Here is a 15,164-nt window from a genome sequence, read left to right as displayed (position 1 = left end):
AGAAAGTTTAACATGGACGAACTAGAGATTCCATTACTTGGCAGATTAGATTTGGGTCATTACTTATTTGGTTTTCTGCTTCTTGAATTATATCCAGTAATTGTTGATGAAAAGTGGTTTCAACATAAGAGACTTACTGCTTTATATGTCCCGATAATTAAATATCTAAATGACTAGTCCCTCTTGACTCATCTATTTATTTGGAAAATTTTCATTTAACTAAGCAGCTACTTGTCTGTATTTGTGTGGTGGTGTATCATCGTGCTAATACCACATATTTCCAACAATGTTGAGCTCTAGACGATCAATAAAATCGAAAAGTTTGTGCTCCCAAAAATGTTCACATATATCTGAATTTAGAGGATTATTCATAACATCTACTGACATCAAATCAGTGTTGAAAATCCCACACCAAACAATCCAAACATTGGCACTAAAACGTTGGTGAAATTGTCCTGCTCTAATGGCTTCTGATTTTTTTATTGGACGGTATTGATACCGTTCATAAGCCTCGTCAGATCACATGACAAGCGAAATACATCTATTACTTTGTGCATGTTGTTGAAGCATCCGTCGACAAAATTCTAGTTGTCACATCGAATGGTATTTTTGTTAGCCCTCCTACTTTTAATTCGAATATGTAAATTATTTCAACTTTGAAGGAAGACGAATTGGACCTATATTCATAGGAAAACATTTTTCAGAATGTTTCACTTGACATAACACATATTTTTTTATTTCTATTTTTGTTTTATTGTTTATAAGGTTGTATTAACATAGAAGTTGCTAAATTAATCTCTCGAAACGCACATAAACATAACCTTAAAAATAACATCAAGGTTCGCACCTTTGCAATAAGAACTAAATCAAGAGTTATGAAAGCATATTATAATAGTGCCAAACATCAGCCTAAAAATAGTCATGATTCAAGAAATTAGGCGTCAAAAAAGACACGAAAAAGGCGTAGAGTCATAAAGAAAACCCCACAATAAGTTTCTCCGATAATAAGACGTAGGTTTCTCAGAATTGATTAGAACTAAAAAAAGTAACTTTCCTTTGTATATAAATGCGATATTCCCAGAATCTAGTAACTACATACACCTAATCTCTCAAATGTGTAGGTTCAAAGTTGTCGACGGATGACATACGTTTGAAGTTTAAATTTGACATTTCCAACTACAGCTCCATCTCTTGGAAAACGTCGGTTATCCGTATGCTGCTGCATACGTAATGACATGATTCACAATACCATCTCAATCATCTTATATCCCCCTTTCACAGCCTACTTTAGTCTTTTATCCGGCAATAACGAGGTGCGTCATAACATAAGTAGGTTCCTCGCTGACCTTGACCCGGCTTTAAAAGCCACACCATCCCACCCCTCACCCTTTTCAAAGCCTTCTTCGCAAGATTCTTATTATTTTTCGAGACTGAGCCATATAATTGCTGATCACGTGTAGTAAACCGGCCTAAAAGACCCTAGACATAGAAGGACGAAGTGACAGGTGTCTTTGATGTTCGACAATTTGTTATTGTCCTGCCTGAGCTCATTAGAATATCATTAATCAAGTTGGCTCTTACGCCTTCGGTGTTTTATTGTTCACGCAAGTGGCCACGAAATATATTGTGTATAGTTGGCTGGTGTTTTTGAAATATATATTGGGCAGGTCCGGAATGAATGAGGATAGAGCCTTGAGAGTCGACTTCAACGTCTTCAATGTGCTGTACATTCAGTACATGAACTACATTTCCACTGCTGAGCAGTAGATTTAGTACAATTTTTTGAGCGCTCGTTCTAAGGGTATAGATATGATGATGAGGTACTAAGGGCAGTTACCCCTCCTACAAGTCTTTCAAAATATAAAATTTCAGAATTCTCGCCAAGATGAATAACTGAATTTTTTCCATAAAAATGAACAAATAATTATTTTTTTTTTCTTTGAAATCGGCACAGCAGTAAAAATCGTACCGTTTTACGGTTTATGACTATATTATCCCTTTCAAGATGATCACTTTTATTGCACTACGAGCACGCCTACGTTCGAGGTTTATATTTTCCTTTATCTATCCGCTTTGTCGCCCCTTGTTTTGCTGTCTGTGATTTTTGCATTTGTCATCGGTATACACTTAGGAATGTTTTCGATTTTTTCGTATCAATCACGTTACGAAATTTCAATACTGCAGTTGTCAAAAAACTGAATTAAGTTATTCGCATCAAAAAATTGTTTGTGCTGTGTTATACAATTCAATGTGTTTCATTCAAATTGAATTTATTTTTCATGACATCATTTTTGAATGGACTATATAAGGTAAAATCAACAAAAAAACAATAATGGAACAGGAATAATCGACAGGTTTTGCCTTATTATAGGTACATCCATAAAGAAATTGAACTCCACATTGATTCTGTGATGAAATATTTGCGAATATAAAGAGGGGATTCTTGGAATTGATATTTTAAAAAATACTGAGCACAAACTATATTACGAGTAAATTATTTTATTTCCCTATCAGAACAATTGTTTTTGAGTCATTAGTTTGTGATTTGGTAGAAGTAGAAGTTTTAACTGTGAAAATTTAGAATCTGAAATAAAAAATGTATCTATATTTTAATGTTTTTTCTCTTTATTTTAATCACAAATTTATTCTGTGTTTTTTACTAGACAATGTTTGTTGTTGTTTCTAAAATATTTCCTTTTGTATATGTTTTATAAATATTTATTTTTTATTGAAATAAGTAATTGATGTGTACCTGACGAAAATTTTCTCATGGCAGTTATGTGGCCTCCAAAGGTGCAATTGGCGAATGTGGGAAGGAGCATTCAAAAGCTGTTGACTTCACGGCAGAGTTGTTCTTATTTTTTGCGATATCTTGCCTCATTTTTCTATAATTTTGACGAAACTTTTAACACGGAAGTTTACATGGAGCTCGTGATTTTTAATCTTTTTATGTATACGTAAAATTTCATTTTCTTTTTTTTTTCTCAAACTAAAATGTAATAGTATATTCTAAAACAAGTTGCAGAGTGGACTTCTATTCCAACACGAATGCAAAATTCGAAAACGAGCGATGAAGGAGCGAGTTTCCGAACGTCTGAGTGTTGGAATTGCCTTCTGCAAAGAGTATTAGACGATATTTTCTCTATTTCGTCAAGTTTTGTGATATATTGTCGAAATTCATTGAAAATTTCAGATTATATCTTCTAGTAACTTTTGTATTGTATCTTGGCAGTTGTTGTGACTGTTACGAAAATTGACAAATTACGGAATTTGAATTTAAATCGTGAAATAATTTATAATAACTCAATAAATTCGTGAATTATGTCCGACGAAATCAATTTAACACCACCAGAATTAAGAGGAATTGCAAATAATGTTGGAAATCATTTCACTATATCCAAATTGTATTATATTCAAAATTGACTTGTGTTGAAATTTGATAGGATCGGAAGTCAGTGTATACAACAACAAAACGAAAAATACAACTGAAAACAATGCTGTAATGAGTTCATCACAGAACTGTAATGAACTCACTACTATACTGAAATAGAGAAATACAATTAAGTATTAAGATTTGATGCAAATGTCCAATTTTTGAGCTCTTATTTTCTGAACGGAGTTCTATATAAATTGCCTGGGTGTCTGCAAATATCTAATAACCTACCTATGTAAATTCCAAGTTGAATGAGTAAACTGCAAATTAATTATATCTTCTGAAATTTCAACTACAAAAACATCTAACGTTGAAACTTATAAAATACGTTGAAAATATGAGACTTTCGGAATCTCCTCCTTTGAAATAATCGAAATATTCATCCTGCGAATGGTCCCTGCCAAGCCAACGATAAAAGAAACTTCGCTTTCCAGACGTTGAAAAACTTAATTAAAGCATGGATTTTCCTGGAAACAAGATATAACTAACTTTTTATCTTGAGGAAAATTGTTCTGCTTTATTAAAATCAAGTCGTTAATGGAGTGCGTTACTAGTTTTACCCGAGTTTTGTCTACGTACTTCCGTTCCAAGCTTCGTAGACTTTGTATTTTTAATTGCCCACCTTTGAATGTAAATTTTGTAGATTGCACTTCTAATAACTTACTCAAATTGGATACCCAGAAACATTTATTGTTGGTCGGTTGGTCATTGAGAAGCGTGAGATTTATCGATCAAAAAAATTCAAGCAGAACACTGAATGTGTTGGTGTCATGAGCTTCCATTATTGGAGGACACAGTGTGATATACAGGGTGGGCCAAAATGGATACTTTAAGATGGGAAGTCCTATTTTTTTACTAGATAGACGAAAATTGATGTCGGTGTCTGAGGGCCAATTTTCATGAAAAAACTCCAACTCTATAGCTATTACCGTTACATACTTAGTTACAGGGTGTTTTCGAAAATGTTCATTTTCGAAATATTGCTGTAACTTGGTTTCTGTTGAAAATTTTTCAATTCTTTTCATTCTTTCACGTATAATTTAATTAAATTAAGTTAATTGAATTTTCCGCATACTAATATTTCATGAGATATCACAATGAATTTTTTTTTAATGTGACACCCCGAATATTTCTACATATTTTGATAGAGATGATAGAGATTCCAAAAATTTAGCATACTTGATATTTTTCTTGAAGTCATGTTCGAAGTCCAAGCAAGTGTCCGGCTAGAGCGCCTGAGGAAGATTAAATCTTTTAATCTTTCGCAGAAATTCGAAAAAGTCCATATACGTTAGGTCAGGCGACCTAGCCGGCCACCTGTTTGGACTTCATGAAAAATATCAAGAATATGCTACATTTTTGGAATTGTAATTTACATCTCTATCGAAATATGTAGAAATATACGAGGTGTCCCATTCGAAAAAAATTCATTTGAAAGAATTTGTCGAGTACCTGTCTAACCATTTTCTAAATATCATGTGAAACGCTGAACTAATGTAGCAGAAATTATATTTTCCAATAAATTAGATTTAGACTTTTCACTTATGAAATAATGGGACCCAGCAAAAATCACAATAAGATCCTTTGAGGTTAGGACATACTGATCCTAGACAATAATTTGAATTGTCACGACTCCCCTCTTTAAAAAAATTGCTATCAGTCGGTAAAATATCTCTGACGAGACGTCACTGTACCAAATTCATAAAATGACATTATTTTCGAATGGAATATTTCGCTACAGTTTTTAAGCCTTTTAACGTGTGAATATGTATTCACACGTCAAAAGGCTTTGACTAACTCCATTGCATTCTCCCTTCATATGGAAATGCAACATTCCAATTATGGCATCAATAGAATGCACCAAAGTGATTATTTTGGATTTTACTGTAGGTGTCATTTGATTACAAATCGATATTTAATGTTTACCCCTTCATTTCTTTCAGCTAACGGTATAACGACAATTAGACGAAGATTATTCGAGTGTTCCAATTGAATAACCATGAAATCAAAGGTGTAATCTTTTCATTACGAAACGTTAGTGAAAAAAGCTCACTCAAAAGGTAATAAAATCGGATTTTCTAATCCAAATGGTATTCATCGTGAATTCAAAGTCGAGGTTTCGAAAGGTTAGACATAATCGTAAACAACAGTGTTTTCATTGTCTGCATTGCAATTTTTCAACCGAAAGTGAACAATTATGACGAAAAAGAAACGGAAATTGGTCATTTTCAACAATCAACAGGAGTAGACAGTAAAAAATATATTGTCTTTATTATTGACATTCTCATAAATTAGTCTCTCGAGAGCGATTCACATTATTTCAACAAATAAAATATGTTATTAAATTTACAAACAAGCCCTAAAAACTCGATTCAATAAGATATCAGAAAGCAGATTATAGATATTTTTATTCGTTTCCGAGTTACAGGGCGTTTCTGAGAAATGTCTGTTTCGATTAATAATAATATATTTATTCCATAAATTATTAATTATTTCGTTATACCTTGGTTTATCTTAGAGAAAACTTTTTTTCAGTAAAATTTTTATATTATATTTTTTTATGTTTTTATATGATACTCTTTAACTAATAGGAATTAATTACAGTTTCATAGATATAGAGATGGTGTTCTTTAAATGGGACTCCCTAAGTATGCTTTGATTCAAATTATACAATAGACACAAAATGAAATGAATCTTGAAATGAATGAGAAATATTAATACATTAGGTATCAAATTTCAAGAATGAAGTCAAAAAACTCAATATCCTTATAAGATTTCTGAAAAATCGGTAACCGAAGGCATTTCGACAAATCTGCGTAAAAAAATATACGGTGTCCCATTAAAAAAACACCTACTCTCCTGTATATCACTAAAACGGTAATTTCTTTCTCTGATCTGTTTTTCGAACAGATACTAAGATAAAGCGAAATGTTTGAAAGAATAATTTCACAGAAACAACCTGTAACTCAAAAACGAATCAAGATATCTATGATCCGCATTAGGATACCATTTTATTTCGAAAAAAGATTGAAGATATTTTCTCTAGGGTAAGAACCGGATAGGTGATGCACCTTTTGAAATTGCCTAATAGGTTTGAAAATATTGATTTTATATTAATAATTTCTATAGCTAATCTTATCATTTAAGATTGATCTAGCAATTGCAAATATTACAATTTTTTTTTGTGGAACACACAATGAAAGAAAAACTCAACCAAATTTTATGGGATCTTCTACACCTAAAGCAGCATATATATAGTTCTCAACATGCTTTCAGTGAGCGCAGAATTTGGTACACTCTGTACATCAAATAATGCTATAATGACTAATTGTAGAGAGACAATTAGACTTGAGAAACCTAACGGATTAATTTAAAAGGATTTGAAAAATAGTTCACTGATGAAATAAAGGGAACCATTAGTTGTATTTAGTCCACGGCATTCGAAACCGAATCTACCAATAAAACCCAAGGTTTCTAGCTTTTGGATCATCCGAATTACAAGATTACCTCATACTCCATGAAAGTACCACATCAAGACGAATGTTACGACATCTAATACGTTAAAATCCATCACCCCATCCCAAAAACTAGACATAAGCACGAAAAACATTTCCCAACTCCTGCCTCAATCCTGCAAAAATAATCCACATATTTCCCGTCTAATCCCCACTCCGGAACATACCCAGTCAATACTCACGGTATGAAAAAATCCGTCAGACCAAACTTCGCCTCCGAGATAAACGTCAAAACCTTTCCTAATCCGGCCATGGCCCTCGCATGCGAAATGACAGCCAATTATTCAAACCCGAAAAACTCATTTTAATCAAATGTATATTCATCTGAAGGGGATTCGCAATCGTCAATCATCTAGAGGGCGAAGAATCAACGTACCGTGGCCAACATGCCGTGATGAGCGACCTCGTCATTTTCACTCTCGAATAACAATATGAATTATTGCTCGATGTTTCGACGCTAAATCACTACGGAACCCATCCCAGGATTTAGCGTTCTTCACGCGATGCACGCCCCACTGGGGTTTGGCGGGAATTTTAAATTATGATCTATCTGTGGTTCTGATCACTGAATTTCGCATGTGAAAGGGAAAGTCGTGGATTTGAAGGCATGAAGAAGGTTTATCATTGTCTTCACTCGTACAAGCTTCTGAGAGGTTCTATAAAGGGTAAAAACCATAGAAAATATAGAAGAAACAAAGACATATTAACACAAATGAGGAAATCACTGACTTCAATTTTGAGCGCTTAACCTCTAGTTTAATGACTTTGATAACGCTATTCATGCAAAATCTCAACCTGATTGAATTTGATATCACGGAAATTTTGAATATTTCTCTTCCAAAATCAATCTTCGATCTCCTATGATTCTGATGGTTTAAGTCATTATATTACAATTTCGTCTTTCAACTATTGATGTATCAGTTTTTCTGTCCTCAAGTCAATGTTCTTTTTACTTGAATTCCCAATTACAGGATTATTATCACAGCATATACTTGTATCATAAAACAGTGGATCCTAAAAGCGAACCTTGTGGGGCTCCGCATGACCATAGTATCAGCTTCTCTTTCGATGGTTTGCAAACCACTTTCATGCCATTATTTGAAAAAAGATGGAATAAAAAGGATTTCGTGTTCTGATAAAATATTGCTTTTTGAAGGGAAAAAATACAGTTGAAGCAAAATCTTGGCTTGATGAAGAGTTTTCAGGGTCTGCAACAGGAAAATCAACCATCATTGATTGGTATACTAAGTTTAAACGTGGTCAAATGAGCACCGAAAACGGCGAGCGCAGTGGAGGCCAAAAAAAGGTTATCACCGACGAAAAAATTTCACAAAATAAATTTGAAGATAGGACATTATGAAGATATCATCTGAACGTGTACATTGACGAATATTTGTATATGAGGAAGCTGTGAGCGAAATGGGTGCCGCGCGAGCTAACAATCAATCAAAAGCAACAATGCGTTAATGATTCTAAGCAGTGTTTGAAGCTATTTAAGTGCAATAAACCTGATTTTTTGCGTCGATGTGTAACAATGGATGAAACATGGCTGCATCATTTCACTCCGGAGTCCCATCTACAGTCAGCTAAGTGGACTGCACACAATGAACCGAATCCAAAGCGAGGAAAAACGCAACAGTCAGCTGGCAAGGGTATGGCATCAGTATTCTGAGATGCGCAAGGTATAACATTCATTAATTACCTCCAACAGCGATTATTATATAGCGTTATTGGATCGTTCAAAGAATGAAATCGTTAAAAAACGGCCCCATTTGAAGAAAAAAAAGGTGCTGTTTCATCAAGAAAATGCGCCGTGTCACAAATCAATGAGAACAATGGTAAAATTGCATGAATTGTACTTCGAATTGCTTCTGCATCCACCGTATTCGCCAGATCTGGCCCCCAGCTGGAAAGCAATTTAGCGCCAATGAAGAAGTAATCGCCGAAACTGAAACCTATTTTGAAGCGAAAGACAAAGCGTACCACAAAAATGGTATCGAAAAGTTGGAAGATCGCTGTATCGCCCTCGAAGGCAATCATGTTGAATAATGAAATCGAATTTTGCAAAAAAAATGTGTTTTACTATGGTAGACCGGGGACTTTTCAATTGGTCTGTTACATGTAACATAAAACAATGGATCCTAAAAGCGAACCTTGTGGTGTTCCTCACGACCGTCAATTCAGCTTTCGATGGTTTCCGAGGCACCTATATACCATTGTAGGACACTTTCTTTGTCAGCTTGTCTGGAGGATTCCCTCAGTTTATCAAACAGACCCCTTCCACGTGTGTTTGGAGGGTTGGTTTCCCCCCTTTGTTTACAATAGAATGTTCGTCTTCCAAGCAACAACGATTTGCGTGGGCCTGGTCAGTTAACAAGGTGAAGTGTATTTGTTTGTCTACTCTCCGACGTATGGCAGGCACAGTTTACAATCGCAGTATGTAGGGACCAGAAATACAAGCTGTCATTCGAAACAATCGATCGATGCCTTCGTTTGTGAGGATTTGGGGCTGTCTGGTGCTCAACAAGGATATATTGGAATATTCCGAAATTGACAGGAAGATGAGGAAATTTCTGTTGAACCGTGGGAATCGTAAAAGATGTTTCCATCAAGGATGGGATATAAATTTTCTTATCCTTCTTCGAGAGTTTCCAAGTAGTCAATATTGGGGGATTAAAATAAAGGATGTTTCGATATTCGATGACAGAATTTTCATCAAGGGTTTCCTTAGGTATTATGTACCAACTAGATTGTTGTTTTTGTGATTAATCAAATTTCTCATCCTATTCAAGACAGGCGCGGATCCACGGGGGGGGGGAACTGGGGGAACGTTCCCCCCCCCCAAATGACCCAGGCACCTCTTAAATTTTGCCGCCCCTTCTAGAATTTGAGATACTTAGGCTCAAATAATTACAATAGCAGCAAAAATTTCACCTTCAATACATTTTGGGAAGATCCATATCTATGAACGGCAAAAAAAATGACGTCCCAAAATGGCGAAAGTATCTGGGGTCCACATTTTCAGTATTTTGATTATCTAAAAGTTCCCCCCCCAAAAGTGGGGCCTGGATCCGCGCCTGATTCAAGAAATAGATTGACACATAGTAGTTAGTTGTGGTATAGTTTATTTATTTTAGTTAGCGATCGAGGATAGATTTTCAAAATATTTCTTTTACTACTCACAAAACAAACAAATTCATAGATTCTGCTTTTGATGTTTTATTGTAGAGTAATGAAAACTTGAATATAGAGGATAGAAATAAAATAAATAGCGAAACAATTTCTTATAACAAATGAAATAAATACACACAATTAAAATAAGTACATCGGGAATATAGCAAATGGTTGACGCACTTGGATGTATTCATTATATCGTGTGTTTCTTTTCATTATGGATTCAACTGTTTCCTTTCGTGACTATTGAATGTGCACTTATTATCATTTAACAATATTTCAATGCAAAGATTAATTTGATACATCAAATTGTTACCATACCTGTTTGAGGTTAGAATTCAAAGTTGTTTCAAATGTTCTAACTTTTCAATGACCTTTCTATAAAGAAAATTAATCTGTTTTCAAATTCTCGAAATATCTGGCATATTTTTTGTAGAAAATGTCAAAATACATTGCAAAATACAAAACGTTAAAAATGTGAATAACACACGTGTTTATTTCAACTTGAATGTTCGCCCAATCCAGTTCTTCTCTCATGACATTTTAATAGATATGGATTATTCGAGTGTTTCTGGCTTGTTTCGCAAATTTAATAACAAATATTATTTGTTCAAATAATGTGAATCTCTTGAAAGGCTAATCTTAGAGGATTTCAATTAGGGATTCACGGCTTGGCTTGATTTTCAAGCTACTTGGCTTAAGCTTGACTAGATTTCAAGCTTTATTGTGTAGTGTCACATCAATGAAAAAATGATGAAATGAGAAGGAACCTTGCAGAAAACACTTCAATTTACTAAACTTATTGTATAAAAGAACCGAAAATATCAACTTTTTTTAAATAGAAACATAAATTTAATCACTAAAAATCATAAAAAAATGAAAAATAGTAAAAAAATGAAGTTTCTTAATATTGATAAACTTCCAGGCTTTGTTTGATTTCATAATTTTCTATCCAGGATCTAAGACACATGAGGCATCTTTCAGATTTGTCGCCTAACCTATTGCAGATTTTTGTAACTGTAAGAGCAGCTCTGGAAAATTGTTTTTCAACAGGACCTGAAGATGCTGGCGTTGATAAAAAATCCTCGGCCACTTTGGCCAAGTTTGGGAATATATTTTTGAAACTACCAAAATCCACCAATAGAGTTCATAGAAATGTGAGAAAACTACTAATGAAGTCACACTGGCGAATGTTCAGTCCCTCGGCGCTCGAGGAATCCCCTTATTTAGTTTAAGCGCGCACTAGATTGCCGGTCGACGCGTGCATATCAAGCTCAAGTTATATCAAGTAACTTGATATCAAGACAAGTAATAAATATCTGAAATCAAGTCAAGTCAAGCTCAAATATGTTATATTTCACGAGCTTGATTTTCAAGTCAAGTAATTGGTTAAAATATCAAGCTACTTGACTTGATGAATCCCTAATTTCAATAACAAATACAGTATTGTTTATACTGTCTCCCCCGGTTAAGAACTGGAATCGATTCCTGGAAATTTGTTTAAAAATTACCAATTTCCGGTACTTTTCGACGTAATTGTTCACTTTCAGTTCAAAAATTCCAATGTAAAAGTCAATGAAAACACTGGTATTTACGATTATGTCTAACCTTTCAAAACCTCAAGTTTGAATTCACAATGAATCCCATTCCGATTGGAAAATCCGATTTTATTAGCTTTTATGTGAGCTTTGCACTAAGGTTTCGTAATGAAGAGATTACACCTTTGATTTTATGGTTATTCCATTGGGACACTCGAATAATCTTCGTCTAATTGCCGTTCTTCCATTAGCCGAAAGAGGAGATTGGGTTAATATTGAATATCGATTTGTAATCAAGTAATTTCTGCTATAAAATCCAGAATAATATCGCTTTGGCGTATTCTATTGATGCGATAATTGGAATGTTACAGTTTCAATATGAAGGGGGAATGCAATGGTGTTAGTCAAAGCCTTTTGACGTGTGAATATGTGGCTTACAAACTGTAGTGAAATATTCAATTGGAAAATAATATGATGTTATGAATTCTGTACAGTGGCAGCTCGTCAGAGACCCGTGAAATCATTATTTAAAATAATGTAAATTTTCAAGTACTTTTACTGGCTTTATCGGACAAATGGTTTAGAAAGTATCAAGAACGGTAAAGATATTATATCAATAGCTGACAATTTTTGAAGAGAGAACCTAATGACGATTCTTATTATTCTCTGAGAAGGGTCCATCTTGAGGCTCATGGTGCTTATAGCATTTTAAGTGCAATACCATTATTTTATTAGTTCCTAAAGAGCCGAAAGTGAATATTGAGAATTATATTTCTGGTACATTAGTTACAGTGTTCAATACTATGGCTAGAAAAAAGTTACTCGACATATTTCAGAAATCCTCTCAAATTATTCAGTGAGGTTTCTCAAGCACATAACTAAGTTAAATTTTCTCTCAGAAAATAAAAACCAGAAAAATAAAATTTCAGAGGACGTAAAAACGCAATTTTATTGAACATAAAAATATAACCAATTTATTGTCAATTCAACTGTTTCCTTTTTACTTCATTTTAATGTTTATTTTTTCATAGAATTTCATTTTAAATTACTTCGATTACATTTTTACACTGGGTTTGTGTTTGAGGATGGAATTTAATTCTCTTTGTGATTCCCCAAATTTTCGATCACTTTTCTATAAAAAATGCTTCGTGTATCAACAAAACTTTATATGCAAAGATACGAAAATGCAGAAAAGAATGGATCACAAATTGACGAGGTAATGATAACTTTTTTTTGTCAAATTAAATTATCGTTCCTTGGAGGTTTGATCTATGAGGATGTCATTATTGACATACTCATAGATTAAACCTATGTCATGTTAATACATAACAATATTTTTTAGTGCTCGTTGTCCGAACAGTTTTCTTCATCAATTCACTGTCTGAAATTTTTTAATTTTGACCTGGAATGATTTCAAAAGATAAGGCTCAACAATTAATTCAAATTCAATTCTATCCGTCCGTCCTGTCATATATAGACGATTACTTTCGAATAAAAAGATCTAGAGTTTTGAAATTTGCAGGCTAAGTTTAAATACCGCAGTTGATTTTATTAATGGGAGATCCGAAGAGAGATTAATATGTTCGCTCGAAATTTCAAGCTTTTTGGCGATTGTTTAATGTTACATTAATATGCTGTGACAATAATCCTGTAATTCGAATAATTAGAAGGGTAGAAAAGTTGTTACAATTAATTTCTGGATTTCTGAACAGAACCCGTACTTATTTGTACGATCAAAACCTTTGAATATATCTGAAAATATTCAGTAGAAGTATTCTGGCGAAATCCTTTGGAAAAAAGGTTTTCTTGTGGGATCTGTTGTTACGGGAATAATGGATATATTTTTAATATTTTTCTTGAATTTTCTACCAAATTTTGCATCAATCCACATGAGATTATTATTAGACATAATTTATTTCCTTCACGTCAGTGCTTTTTGATTTTTTGCGAAATTCTAGGTGAATTTATATGATTAAAATTGTTATTTTTCATCAATTTAGGTACAGTATTTTTCTACATATAATTGAAAGATATTATTTTGATTGAGTTCCTAGTTTTGAAATAATCAGGAAAACAACATTTCGAACAACCTTATTTACGCAACCTCTTGTTCAGTTACTGCCCATAATAGAATATTTGGTGTGCTTATTAATTGTAATTTTACCATTTATAATTACACTTGATTCAATTCAATTCAGTTGAAATCAAAATTTGTATGAATGTTTATTTCTTTGCTTTAATTTATTTCAATCCAAAGACGTCACTTTAACCTTAGTCTGTAAGACTTAAAGTGAAGTAACATGTGAACTTCAACTTCGAAATTATAGATTGACATTCAAGATGTTGCATTTTTCAACGTTTATGGAAACAGTCTTTTCTCAGAAAGTTTATTAAGAGAAAGAGTGAACCATAATTCTCATCTCCTTCCACAATCAACCGTTTTTGAAACACCCTGTACATATTCCCTGTACACACAGTCCGGTCGTGATTTAATCAAACTGATTGGATTCGATGCATGGATTACATCCTCGATTACATTTCATAGACAAACAGTGGGACGTAAATAAGATAAAACGTGAACTTTGTGTGGAAACTGGATAAGAACACAGATCCCCTTTCAGTTGTGTCCGTTTGGTAATCTGGAAAAATCGGTGAGATAGTGACCGTTTCGAAGAAGGTATTTGGTTAATTGTTATTGTCGTTATAGAACACCAAAACAAGATATGCACAGTTGTGCTAATTGGGAGATCATTCGAAAAAATATGTGTTTGGGAGAATCGAAATATTTCGATTACAAATAGATCTTATAGTAGTAGAAGATTGGGAAATATGTATGTTTTTAAAAAAATGTTGTTATCCGAAATGTGACAAAATTTAATGAATAAAGTAATGGATGATCTTTTAATAATTTTATAATCAATTTTCAGCATGAATAATGTATACAGGGTGAATAAATGCGACAAACTACATGAAAAAATAATGGCGTTTGCTCTACTTATAACTTTTGTTTATTGCTCTCAATTTTTTGAAAGAAAAAAATGGTGAAATATGAACTAAAATCATTTCTGAACTCCTCATTCAATTTGTGACAAAATATCTCCCCTTTTTGTTTTATGGGTCGCCTTTTATATTTATACAAAAAGAGGACATCTTAACTTTAATTCATTATCAAGAACTATCTAATAAAAGATAATTTATTAGAGAAATAATACGCGTTTTCAATTGCCTTAAATACAGTTATTTATTTATTTATTTATTTATTTTTAATACGCGTTAAGATGCTTTTCTGCACAAAAACGGGTCCCAATAGAAAAAAGACATAGGAGATTTTTTTGTCACCAATTAAACAAGAAATTCAAGAATAATTTTTAGCTTGAAATATCCCAGTGGCGTACCATTTTTTCTTTCGAGAGAATATCAGGATATGAAATCTTAAATGCATGTCGATGAATACGCAATAAATACTTCTTGAAACCCACCAAATTTCATTTAAAAATCTAGACT

At 33.3% G+C, this 15,164-nt stretch overlaps 1 protein-coding gene across 2 annotated transcripts in view; it reads right to left on the bottom strand.

Annotated features, from left to right (window-relative positions):
* The window catches only part of LOC123677783 (tyrosine-protein kinase transmembrane receptor Ror-like), a 92,814-nt gene that overhangs the window by 76,572 nt on the left and 1,078 nt on the right, over nt 1-15,164 (bottom strand). The window lies entirely within an intron of this gene.

Source organism: Harmonia axyridis, chromosome 4 (assembly GCF_914767665.1).
Source record: "Harmonia axyridis chromosome 4, icHarAxyr1.1, whole genome shotgun sequence".
Lineage (NCBI taxonomy): Eukaryota > Metazoa > Arthropoda > Insecta > Coleoptera > Coccinellidae > Harmonia > Harmonia axyridis.
The sequence above is the reverse complement of the archived record's forward strand: the minus strand, read 5'-3'. Positions and strand labels throughout refer to the sequence as shown.